The sequence below is a fragment of the Pinus tabuliformis genome, chromosome 9, assembly GCF_031772625.1.
Source record: "Pinus tabuliformis cultivar Carrire ecotype Pingquan chromosome 9, CPIR1, whole genome shotgun sequence".
NCBI lineage: Eukaryota > Viridiplantae > Streptophyta > Pinopsida > Pinales > Pinaceae > Pinus > Pinus tabuliformis.
Genome location: NC_142307.1, coordinates 250,407,835 through 250,420,442, shown reverse-complemented (window position 1 = coordinate 250,420,442; position 12,608 = coordinate 250,407,835).

Sequence of the window (12,608 nt, the reverse complement as noted above, 5' to 3'; positions counted from 1 at the left end):
GCTGTGGAGAGCCCAGTTATGGTTATGCTAGACATACGGGAGGCTCTTATCCCATGTGCATGGATGATTTGAGTTGTACATGCGCATAATGTGTACGATCATCCTGTTGATGACCTCTGTTTGGCCATCAGTTTGGAGATCGAAATCTATGGATTTAGTGAGCTTGGTGTTGAGCATCGACTAGAGACTAGACCAAAATTTACTAAGGAAATTATTGTCCTGATCTATGATTATAGGTTGTGGGATCCCAAAGTGTACCCAAACGTGTTCAAATAAGAGTTTAAAAGTGGCTTCTATTGTGATATTCTTCTTACAGACCGCTATAATGGCCATCTTCAAGAATATGTCAACAACCACAAAAACACAGTCATTGCCATGCTTAGTAGAAGGAAGGCTTGACATGTAATCCATGGAGAAGGATTCCCAAGGTCAACTAGGGGTAGGTAGTGGAGTATAGAGGCCTTGCTTCTTAATGCTCGGTTCCTGTCGAAGATTCGGCCAATAGAAACACTTCTACAGTACTGCAATCGTTTTCGCGACCCCAAACTGCCGAGCAACCCGACTACAGTGCACTCCCAAAATCATCTTGGCACGCTCGCTTGAAGGAACACAAAAGTGTCCCAGGTGGCATAACAAGGCATCCTCAAGGTGAATACCTAGAACTTGTTGACCCTCAAAGAGCATCCAATATGTGTGGCCAAATTCTTGGTCACTTATCTAGAGAAGTGACCAATGAGAAGTCCCGCGCCCACAAGAGTTGAGAACATTGGTTAATGCCATGATCAATGGTCGACTGAGGCAACCTCTCTTCTTTTGTTTAAGCTTATGCTCAATCTTGACGGTGTATTGGTATTTTGTGCCAAGCGAGGAGATGTCCAAGAACTCCATCTAGTCCTGGATGTACCTATGTAGGTAGACGCGGTACTTGAGTACCAAATTTTTCTCAGAATCCTTGATACCCAACTTTGTGCGAATCGTATGAAAAACATTGGTAAACTCTGACACATCTTGGTCCCTTCCTTGTCACATCATTGTCCACTTTATTTATTTATCCTTATAGCTCCTGATAGGGTAGTATTTCTCCTTGATGGCATCTTGGAATGAATTCCAAGTGGGTGTAGCTGAAAAAAGTGAGTTCGTACTTTCATCCTTCTGCTCAGAGTAGGTTTCCCACCAGTCCTTGACGTGGGGGGTGACTTTGAGAAGAGAAAAAGTAATCTTTTCTCGAAAAGAAAAATCATGAACAAAAAAATATCCTTCTAGCATATTTAACTATTTATCTATAGCGTCTGCATCTATTTTTCCCTCAAATATGGGAATGTCAAAGTTTACTTGCACCTTAAAAGGAGTGGAACCTCCAGAGTGGATGTTGGATGTGGATGCGGCGCCTTTGGGCAACCGTTGAAGGATCTCGAAAAAGTTATCCATCATCACTTTCCTTTGTTTCTTGAGGGCCTCCTCGAGCAATATTTTGATAAGAACTCCTACCCCCTTGTATTTATTTTCTTCCCCCATGTGCGACCATCAGGGATTGCAAGGCTGATCTTGCAAAGGTTCAGCCAGATCGAGCACTAACTCCTTATATCTTGACCTCGTTGAGGACATGTAAAGAAAAATAGAGAAAGACCAGACTACTTTGATACAATTGATATGGATTTAAATAGGAACACAACAGATTATAGATATAACCATAAATACAAAGATACAGTAGAAACAACACTTCATTTCATTAAAATCAAATACGGAAATATTCTTACAACTAGAATGGAAATAAGACTAGCTCGGGCGATGGTAGCTTATTTATGAGAGGAGATGTGGCTACATGACTCTGAATTGTGTTGAAATGAGGCTCAAAGGCCTATTTATTTTTGAGAAATAATGTAAAACCCTAAACATCCAAAAACCTAACCCTAGGAGATGAAGCGCCAAACTATGGGCCCTGTTTAGGTAAATTGGTACATCAACTTCTTGGGGTCGTGACTTTGGCATACAATCTTCGTTTGACATGCACAATACCTTGTTGGAAAGATCTATCCGAGGAATACAACTTTTGAATGACTAACATCAATAAATGACCCATGTTAGTCCCAGTTTTCCCAAAAATACGTCTTTTAGGGCCTCGAAATAGCTATGGACGTTTAGGACCCAAAAACATGCCAAAAATAGTAAATTGTGCTACAAATAAGGAAACTGAAAAAATGAAAGAAAAAATTGTGGGGGTCTAAGTGGAATAGGTGCATGTCCACCAATATCCACCTAGATCAACCATACATGATTCAGTTGTACATCAAAGAAGCATATTGTTTCCATTGTTGCATCAATAGAGGAAATTGATAATTATGTGTGTATCGATGTTGATGGTCTAATATATACCATAGAACATAAAAACACCATAAATTATATATATAAATAAAACAAACAATTATAATTCTCCCTTTTACCCCATTGGATCTTTCAAGCTAAATTGGAGGTGTCAGTTTGCTCTAACACAAACCCCATGGTCTCAGCATGGAAATGGGGTTACAAAATTTATCATTCTCCAAAGTTAGAAAAAATCACTTTGAATAATACCATTTCATTTGGCTCATAGAGATATTTCCAATGATATATGTTTTATCTCAATTTGACATCTATATTAAAATTTATGCATGTTTTAGGTTTTTCCCTTTACATCCCTAACCCCATGAGTCACTCTCTCACCTTTGTGGGTCCCATGTGGAGTCTCCATGTTAATTGGGTTAAATTGTGTTACTTTCCACATAATCGTACTATTTTTCCTCACACCATACCCTATTGCTAAGGGTTTATGCCGCCTTGATATCCACACTGCGAACAAGATTTTATTTGTCTAAAGATGAGACAGAGTATTGTGTCGTGCCTTACATAATTTTTGGTGTTCTCCCTCTAGTACACTTAACCCAAACCTCCATGGAACAATAATACATTTTGATGCTAGGGGATGGAAATATTTCCTATCTCACACCTTCCATCATTCGCACCCTGGTCCATAACTATGATAGAAAACTCCTCCGGGGACCTACGACCATGATGACGTGGTTTCTAGGCACATATGTTTCCTTGTCAGCACCATCTGGTACCGATGCTAGGCGGCACCATAAAATTATACCACGTGTCATCCCATTCCACATCATCTTAGTACTCCGTGTCAAAATTCCTCGATTTCATGATGACATTAACCTGATAAGTGGCCTTCCCTAAAGGTGTCATGTGTCATCCAAAATTAGGCCACATGAACATACAAAAGGCCATTTCTAGTTTCTACATGTCACACCACCCATGTTCTATGTCACACCTTATCCACGTCAACCTATACACCTCGGCCCCACTAAGGGCCCAACCCATCCTGCAAAGTGACACTTCACCGTTATAACTAATTTTTATAAATTTTTCAAGGACCCTTCTCCATCCCCACATCACCACACCTAGAGCCTTCACGGTAGGAGAAGGGAAAGGACCATCAAAAAAAGTGTCATGGTGCAAAAAGGAATTTCGTTGTTACGTAATGGGAAACTTCCAATATCGCAGCTGACATTGTGCACCTGACTAACACATGTTAGGAAAAATATTGAGAGGGGGTGTGAATCAATATGTTTAACTTTTCATTTCATATTAATAATTTTGTATGCTATTGTTATTCATGCAACCATTGTATGTATGTGACTCTTGTGAATGCAAACAATGCATATCCAGTTAACTTAATTTCACATATATTTCATCATTGAGTTAACTTAACTAATGAATTATTAACTCATTCACCATTCATAATTCAGTAAAGAAAAGATAAATCATAGCAAATAAGAAACACATAGAACACCAATATTTTAGGTGGAAGCCTAATGTGGGAGAAAACCACCATTGTCAGTGTCTTATTTCTTATTATATCAGGAAAATCTTCATTATATTTTGTATTGCTGAAGACTCTTTCCAGTACATATGCACCCACCTACCGGAGGATAAAACCTCCACTCGTTCTACAACACCTATTGGAAGGGAGCTACAACCCCTTGATCTCATTTATTGACTCCTACTAGAAGGGAGCTCCTACCCCCACTCTAAAGGGAGCAACCCTTAGCACCTTGTGGACCTCATTTTCAGAATTTTTCACATTGGATCCACTAGTCAACTAATCGTCAAAACCTGTGGGCCACCTTTCATCAAATTTTCATACAAGACCCACACCAGCAATAAGCCCAAACAAATATCCAAGCTAAAATATTGAAATATAAATCTAAACCACTGAATATCTGTAAATAAACTGAATCTTTGAAGCATCAATTCACTGAATCCAGAACCCAACCAGAACAAATGAACTTCAGGATATATATGAAATTTTTATTAATAGAACCTGAATATATACGCATGTCCTCTATATAAAACTTTTATACAGATCTCAAATTACTAACCACTGAATCATTTAGTTCATTGTAATGTTGAACCACTCACCCAATCAATTGCTGAACCAATCACAAATCATTGAACCAATCATATATCACCACATTGTGGCATCATTACCAAACAATATTTCAATCCACATTCAACCCCACCAACACTATCATATACATATCATAGAGACATCATTGATAGAAAAAAACAAATAGAGCAAACATCCTCAACAGTTATCATCAAGCAGCAATGCAAACCCTGACCAAATCTAACTCAAAATATATAAGCAACAATTATTAAGAAGAACATCATATATACACACTTATACTTTGAGACACTCATGTACAGATCTCAACATACTGAAAATGAATCACAAAATATATACGCGACTACCTAGAAATCGTTGTGTGGATGTCTGCGACTATTCAGAAACAAACATGTGTACATATCTGAAAATTTTAACTTCAAACATAATTCACTTTTTTCAAAAATCATTGTCACATAATAAAATTACAACATCATTATAGCCACATATCTACCATTATTAACTACAAGTATAAATAAATCAGGCAAGTGTATTCGTTAGTCTTTACTATACTATTCATGAGTCTTCTTCTTTTTCCCTGGTGCACACCTATTTAAGATCAAATCACATATGAATAATTCATTCACTTCCACACTTAACACCTTGATCTCCATCTCCTTATATAGTTTTTTCCTTAGCCAATACCTTAGGTAAATACTTTGGTAATGTCATTAGTATTTTTTGACAAGAACAAATGAACATCGCCACTCCAATTACTATGGGATAGTACCATGGTAATGACCCCTCGTATATAGATTTCCATGGTTGAGATTATGTTAATGACTTTCACTCACAAGGCATTCGTATCTACGCGACCCTTCTTCAGAGGAACCATGTATACTTTTTCAAACTTCACTAGCCTATCATTTATCTGTCCATATCTTCTGTAACATTTGTATAAATCTACAATCATCATATTATGACATTGTTGACATCAAGTGCATATTTAACAAGTAGGCGATCATAAAGGATAACACATTAGCCATAATGCCACCAATCTCCCCCTTTGGACTTGATGGAAACCACTTTCGTGTTTGGACACCACCTGCAAACATCTCCAAACGCACCTACAAACACTAAGTATTCTGTCCAAAAACCAAGTCTTCTCTCCAAGCACTCTCTCCAAACATCAAGCTTCTCACCCCCTTTGAAATATAGGGAAATGAGTTGAATTGGGTTGAATAAAGAACTTCCCTTGTAGTGCTCATTGTTGTGAGACTGACCTTCTGATATGAATTATGAAGTATGCATACTAACCATTCTCTCCTTGAGCATATTTTGAATCTTATAAATATATTCAATAGGGTACAATACTTTATGACTCAACCAAAAATAACATTTCCTATAACCAGTGACAAGTGATTACATGATACACCCAACATATTGGGTTTACATATTGGACTCAAATTTTTCATCAATGTCCCAAAATAATGGGATTACATCCATAACATGACTTGACCCCAAAAGCCCAGACATGACTGAGTTTTACAATGATTTACAACATGGGTCTTTTTCATGACCTTTACGTCAAGATACATATATGCCACTTATAACCAAAATTAGGGACTGCAATAATGAAGTAGTAATACCATGATACTCATCAGCAACCACCATCCACCATATAGTAATATGCATCGTAAACATTTGATAGCAGCATGAACATCCTCATCATGCAGGATAAGGCAATTTATCATCACTTTCTCCATCAAGTGTATTAAGATGTATTAACAATCAATAATGTAATTGCAGCATAAGCAACCCAAGAATTCTCACTTAATGGTAGTAGCATAAGTATCTTCAATAGTAACAACCATAGAGCAGCAATGATATGTACTCATCATAAACCCATCATGCAACAAGGAGTACTAAAGAAATCATAATGCCAACAATGCACTATTAAAAGCAATGCATATGCTCCCCTGAGCCTGTGACAACGTTTCACCATCAACTCTAAGCACATCCATCTCATCAACCAGCAAATGCACCAAAGGGCCATTTCAGCAACAACAATATAATATTAGCTCATAATCTTATCATGAATCAATCATCATTTCTAAGCATCATAAGGGAAGTATTAATAGTATGCAAAAAGTCAATATGAAAACTAGAAAGCCAATAATAACTGATGAAAGCATATGAGAAGCTCACCCTGAATATGTGCCACTTATTTCTCATTGCAAAGAAGCATACACTATTATCTAAATATAAAACCACATATACACGCAATTGTATTTCATGAGCTTTGGGTACAGAAAGCAAACTGTTGATGATTACAACTACAAATCCCCCAGAAAATGTCATGCCTATTAGAACAATTAGGACAGTGAAGATGCAGGAATCATGCTAAATTCCTATATGATATATTCAAATTAACCACGTGGAAGAGGGTTGGTAAATAAATATGCCACTTTTTCCTTTGAAGGAACATATTCCAACTTGACTTTTTGTTCAAGCACTTTTTTTCTAAGAAAATGGTATTTTATTGGAATGTGCTTAGTTTTGGAGTGCATGATAGGATTTTTAGATATACTTATAGCACTAGTGTTGTCACATAGAATAGGTATAGGTTGAGGGAAAGTAACTTGAATTTATTGCAACATATAGATCATCCATAGAAGTTTACAACAATAGGAAACAACAATGTATTCTCCTTCAGTAGTTGATAAAGAAATAAAACTTTATTTCTTACTGAACCAAGAAACTAAGTGAGGACCCAAATAGAATGCTCCTTGACTAGTACTTTTGTAGTCATCAAAATTAACTACCCAATCTGCATTTGTGTAAGAATGAAGTGAAAAGTCAACATTTTTTAGATACCATAGAGAAAAATCTTGAGTGCCTTGCAGATGCTCGAATATCCTCTTGACTATTTGGATATGAGTTCCTTTAGTATTTTCTTGAAATCGTCCAACTATGCCAACTACATCCATAATGTCTAGGTTTGTAACTATAAGATAGAGAAAGCTTCCAATCATAGGTATGTATTCAGATTGATTAATTGTAAGAGAATAATCATTCTGTATTATATTACACCTTGTTGCCATTGGTATGAATATACGTTTTCAACCTTTCATTCCATAGTTCTTCATAATTTGCTTGAGATAATTGGTATAAGAGAGAAAGATACCGTTTTTAGTTTAATGAACTTGAATACAAGGAACGAAATATTATATCACCAAGTAAATACATTTCAAATTCCTGTTGCATATTTAATGCAAATTCTTGACTCATAGATTCCACATTGCTTCCAAATATGATGTCATCTACACAAACCACTACTATTAAAAACAATTCTTTGTCAAATTTGATATACAAATTTCTATCTATAGATCCTTGCTTAAACCCTTGTTTCTAAAAATACTTATCAAGATGATAATACTATGCATGAGGAGCTTGTTTTAACACATACAATTCCTTCTTAAATTTAAAAAAAGGAATTTTATCATTTCGAAGTATGAATTCTTCAAGTTGTTCAATACAAACCTTTTATTTTAGATCCCCATTTAAAAACGTAGATTTAACATCAATTTGATATAATTTAAAGTTATGAAAGTTGGAAAATTGAACGAACGTTATTAATAATTATGGCTTCAAGTTTAGCTATAGGTGAAAATCTCTCTTCAAAGTATATCCCTTCCTAGTGAGCATAGCCTTTGCATACAAGTCTTTCTTTATTTCAAATTACTTCTCCAATTCATTTAATTTGTTCTTAAAACCCCACTTTTTCCCAATAATATTTTTATTACAAGTCCTTCGTACAATTTCCCATGTTTGGTTCTTTTATATTTGATCAAGTTCTTCATGCATTTACTTAACCCAAAATTCATATTTTCTTTCTTGATTCACATTTTTAGGTTCAATTGTGGATAGTAAGGCTAAGTGACATCATAATCCAAAAAAATATTTTCTAGTTTGCATTCCTTCTTCCTTATCAGCTAGAATTTGAGATTCAGGATGATTTTTCTAAACATACCTTGATGGACATTATTCTATCATACCTGTATTTTCATTTCCTTCTTTTGATTCTTCTCTTTCTTCTTCTCCTACAACTTCTTGGAGTTTAGTAGGGAGAGGTTTGTCATCTGCTTGTGCTTACTTTTTATTACCTATGGATGCTTTATCAATCACAAAATCTATACTTTCAACAATATTTTGAATACTTGTATTATAACATTTATATCTTTTTCTTCTGGAAGAGTATCCAGGAAAGATTCCTTCATCTACTCTAGATTCAAATTTTCCAAGCATATCAACGTTTTTATTTGTGAAACATTTGCTTCCAAAGATTGTAAAGTGTTTGAAAGCTCCAGACTTAGCACACTATAGTTCATATGGAGTTTGATAATTATTTAATGAAGAATAAGCCTTGTTAAGTGTATCCACGACTATATGTATTTCTTCTCCCCAAAAGGTGTGAGGTGTGCATGACTCATCAAGCATGGAACGTCCCCTTTGTTGAGCTATTTTGTTCATTCTTTCTACCACTCCATTTTCTTAAGGAGTTTTAGCTCTGGAAAATTATATTTTTATGTCTTTTTATTCATAAAAATTGAAAAATTCATCTGATATAAACTCTCCTCCTATATCAAATCTAAGAAATTTTATTTTTAGATCTAAATCATTTTCTACCAAATCTATGAATGTTTTAAACTTTTCAAATACCTCTTATTTATACATTAGTAAACCAACCCAACAAATTATTGTAAATTGATCAATTAATAACATGAATTATTGTTCACCACAATGAGAATTCTTTCTCATAGGTCCACATATCTTTGTTTGAACAAGTTCAAGGGGTTTACTTGAAGTACCTTCTTTAGCTTTAAACTGAACCCTGGGTTTCTTACCAAATTGACATGATTTGAAAATGGTATTTTCAAGTAGATAAATGCTGGGAAAGTCATGAATTTCACCCATCTTACTTGATTTGTATAATTGGGAAACGTTGAGGCGCCCCAACCTTTATACCAAAGAAAACTTTCTTCAGATTTGCTAAAAAAACAGTGCTCTTTACCACCCTCTAGGATATAAAAATTTCCTAGATTTATGGCTCCCTTATTATGATCTTACATGTATTCAAATTTCTTACCAAACAATTCTTCAATCTGAAAATAACTTCATGCCCTTGATCGAATATTTGACTAACACTTAATAATTTATGTATGAGCCCATCAACAAATAATACATTCTCAACCTTGACCTTTTCTTTTAAAAACACAGATCCTTTTCCTTTAAAGGTAGTTTCAGGTGAGTTATTACCAAAAGTCACATTCTTTTATTTCATAATTTTATTAAAAGAAATGAAGTTATCTTTGTCACTTATCATATGTTCGAACACTTGTTGTCAATGTACCATAGATTATCTTGATCTCCTGCATACAATGCTAGACAACAATTTTCAAAAGAAGTAATTTTATTTTTCCATACCTTGGGTCGTATTGTCTTCTTTACATGTTGATAAGATGACTTAATCATTCTTCTGAATTCAGTTTCTTCATGACGAAATTTATTGAAAATAGAACATTCAATTTCATTCTAAAATGGTGAGAAAGAATTATAAGAAGATTTCTTTGTCCTATTGCATTTTGTTGTTTTCTTGCTTCTCATCATAATTATTTTATAAGCAACACAATGAACTACTTTGTGACCAAAGTTTTGACAAGTGAAGCATTGACCATTGAAGTACGAATACCTGGCACTATATGTTGGGTCGTGGAAAAGGCATGTTTTATCCTCATATTAGCTTAATTAATCATTCATATTTATGTGTTTATCTTCGTTTTAGGAATAAATATAGAAGAAACAATTGTAAAAGGTGGATAAAACCAATCATTAATGATTTGGGTAAATCTGGGCATGAAAAAATAACTTTCGCTATCTTTATATGCAGGAACATGAATTGAAATATTGTTGTTCAAACGACAAAACAACAACGACCAAGAAAGGAAGAGGACAACATTTCGATTACGAAGGACAATGGAAGACCAAGAGAACGAATTCTATTATTTGACAGAATCAGATTTTCAGTTGCGAAATACTCAGGATCTCCTGATCCTAAGGATTCGTTTTCATGCATTTACCTTTCTTAGGTTATATAAAGAAGAAAGGCGAAATGAACAACTAGTTAGAGAAATTTCAAGATTGTAACTATTCATTTTGATACATATTAATTTCATTCCTATGACTTTGTAACTCTATTATCAAGTTAAAAGAAGAAGACTATGTTTTACCTATAATCACATTTTGAGTGTCTTTCGGTAGTGACTTCTGAAGACTTTGGGCCTGGTCGATAGGAGATTTACTGGTTTAATTGTGTCATATTTATTTTTGCTTATTCTTACAATTGTTTATTACTGTTAGTTCATGAGATTAGAATTATTCTGATTGTTGTGAGTATTGATTATTATTATTTTCTTTTGTCGTTCAAACTAGATTCTAGATCTTTTTGTGTTTTACATCTGCATGTTAATCTTCACCGAATTGATAAGGTTAGTTTAAGTATTTGATTTTCGTTCATTCCAAAGTAGTTTTATCAGAAGTGTTAAGCTTATAGTTCATTGCTTTCCGTGAGATGTTTGAATAGTTACTTGTTGTTCATTTGCTGTAGCTTTCCTTCATGATGGACGAATTATTGTTTGTGCTAGTTAATATTTGCTAAGAGTGACTCCTTTTACTTGCGTTCCAGTTTAGTTCTTTGCATAATTGAGTAAAGTAGATTTGAAAAGACTTTAAAGATTTATTTCATAATTTTTTTGGATTAAACTTGGAGAATTAGATATTAATCATTACAATGATTCTAAATCATTTCATTATGAATTAGCCTCTGAATTCACTTACATAGACAATGTTGAACACTCTTGAAGTAAATAGACTTACCTTGGGTTGATGATTAATGTAGGTATTAATATTTATTTTAAATAATCATCTTAGTACACCAAAATTTTGGCGTCGTTGCCAGGGAGAGTGTTTCAAAGTGGTTTCTTTTTTATTTTTCTGTAAAAGAATTGGGTATTAAAAATGGGAGGTAAGAACCTGCGTAACCAGAAATTAAAGTGCTTGCTCATCAACCCACTTTTCAGCAAATACATAGAGGTTAAATAGGAGTAGGGGTTTTTATGAATGACTAGGAACTAAAATATAGAAAAAGATCAGAACCCCCCACCTAAATCCGCAAAACCCAAGGGATCAGTGAACCTTGGGAGATCAAATTTATAGATGAAATCATAAGGAAAGCAGAATATCAGGCATCAATAGGACCTCGAACAGTGTGTGGAAAAATCCCTACTGTAATCCCTCAGGCAGCAGGCTCACTATCTGCAGCCTACCCTGAGATTCATAGCCAAATTGGAGGACCTAAACAGAGATTTCAGGTTACAAAAAATTTACATTTTGATCCTTTACAAGAGGGAAAATCATGCAATCTAAGAGAAGGAGAGGGAGAAACCAGTGGAACTGCTAAGGTAGAGCCAAATTTTCCTGAACTAGGATCTCCTGTGATCCCATATCTAGGCAGCACCGCAAAACCACCTTAGATAGAGAATAATCCACTTACTCAGATAGCATCCCCTGAAATCCTCGAAGAATATTGGCAAATTTTAGACCAAATGGCGAACCAATTACCTCAAGGACAGACCTTGACATTGGAATACCCCATAGTCGACCCAGTAGTTGATGCCCCAATGAAAGCTATTCCCTTACGAAACATTTGAACCTTTCATGGGATGACCACAAAGGATATGAATGCTTTCTTATTTGAGTTTGGCATCCCATGCAGGGGATATGATTGTACCACCGACCCTCAAAAACTGGAGTTGTTCCTTTCTACCCTAAAAGGAGCATCTTTGAGGTGGTTCATGGGTTTAGGTGGGTGCACTATTAACTCTTGGGATGACATGAAAACTTCTTTTCTCAAAAAATATTAGGACTACAAAATTAAAAGATGAAATATTTAATATGTCTACAAAGGATAATGAAACTATAGATGAATATGTCGAACATTTTCACTACGATTTGTAAAGATCCCCTCACTCCACATTACCAAAAGAAGTCTTGAAAGACATCTTAATTAAAGGAATGAAAGAAGAATGGATAGAAACTATAAATTTGATGGGGAAGGGAG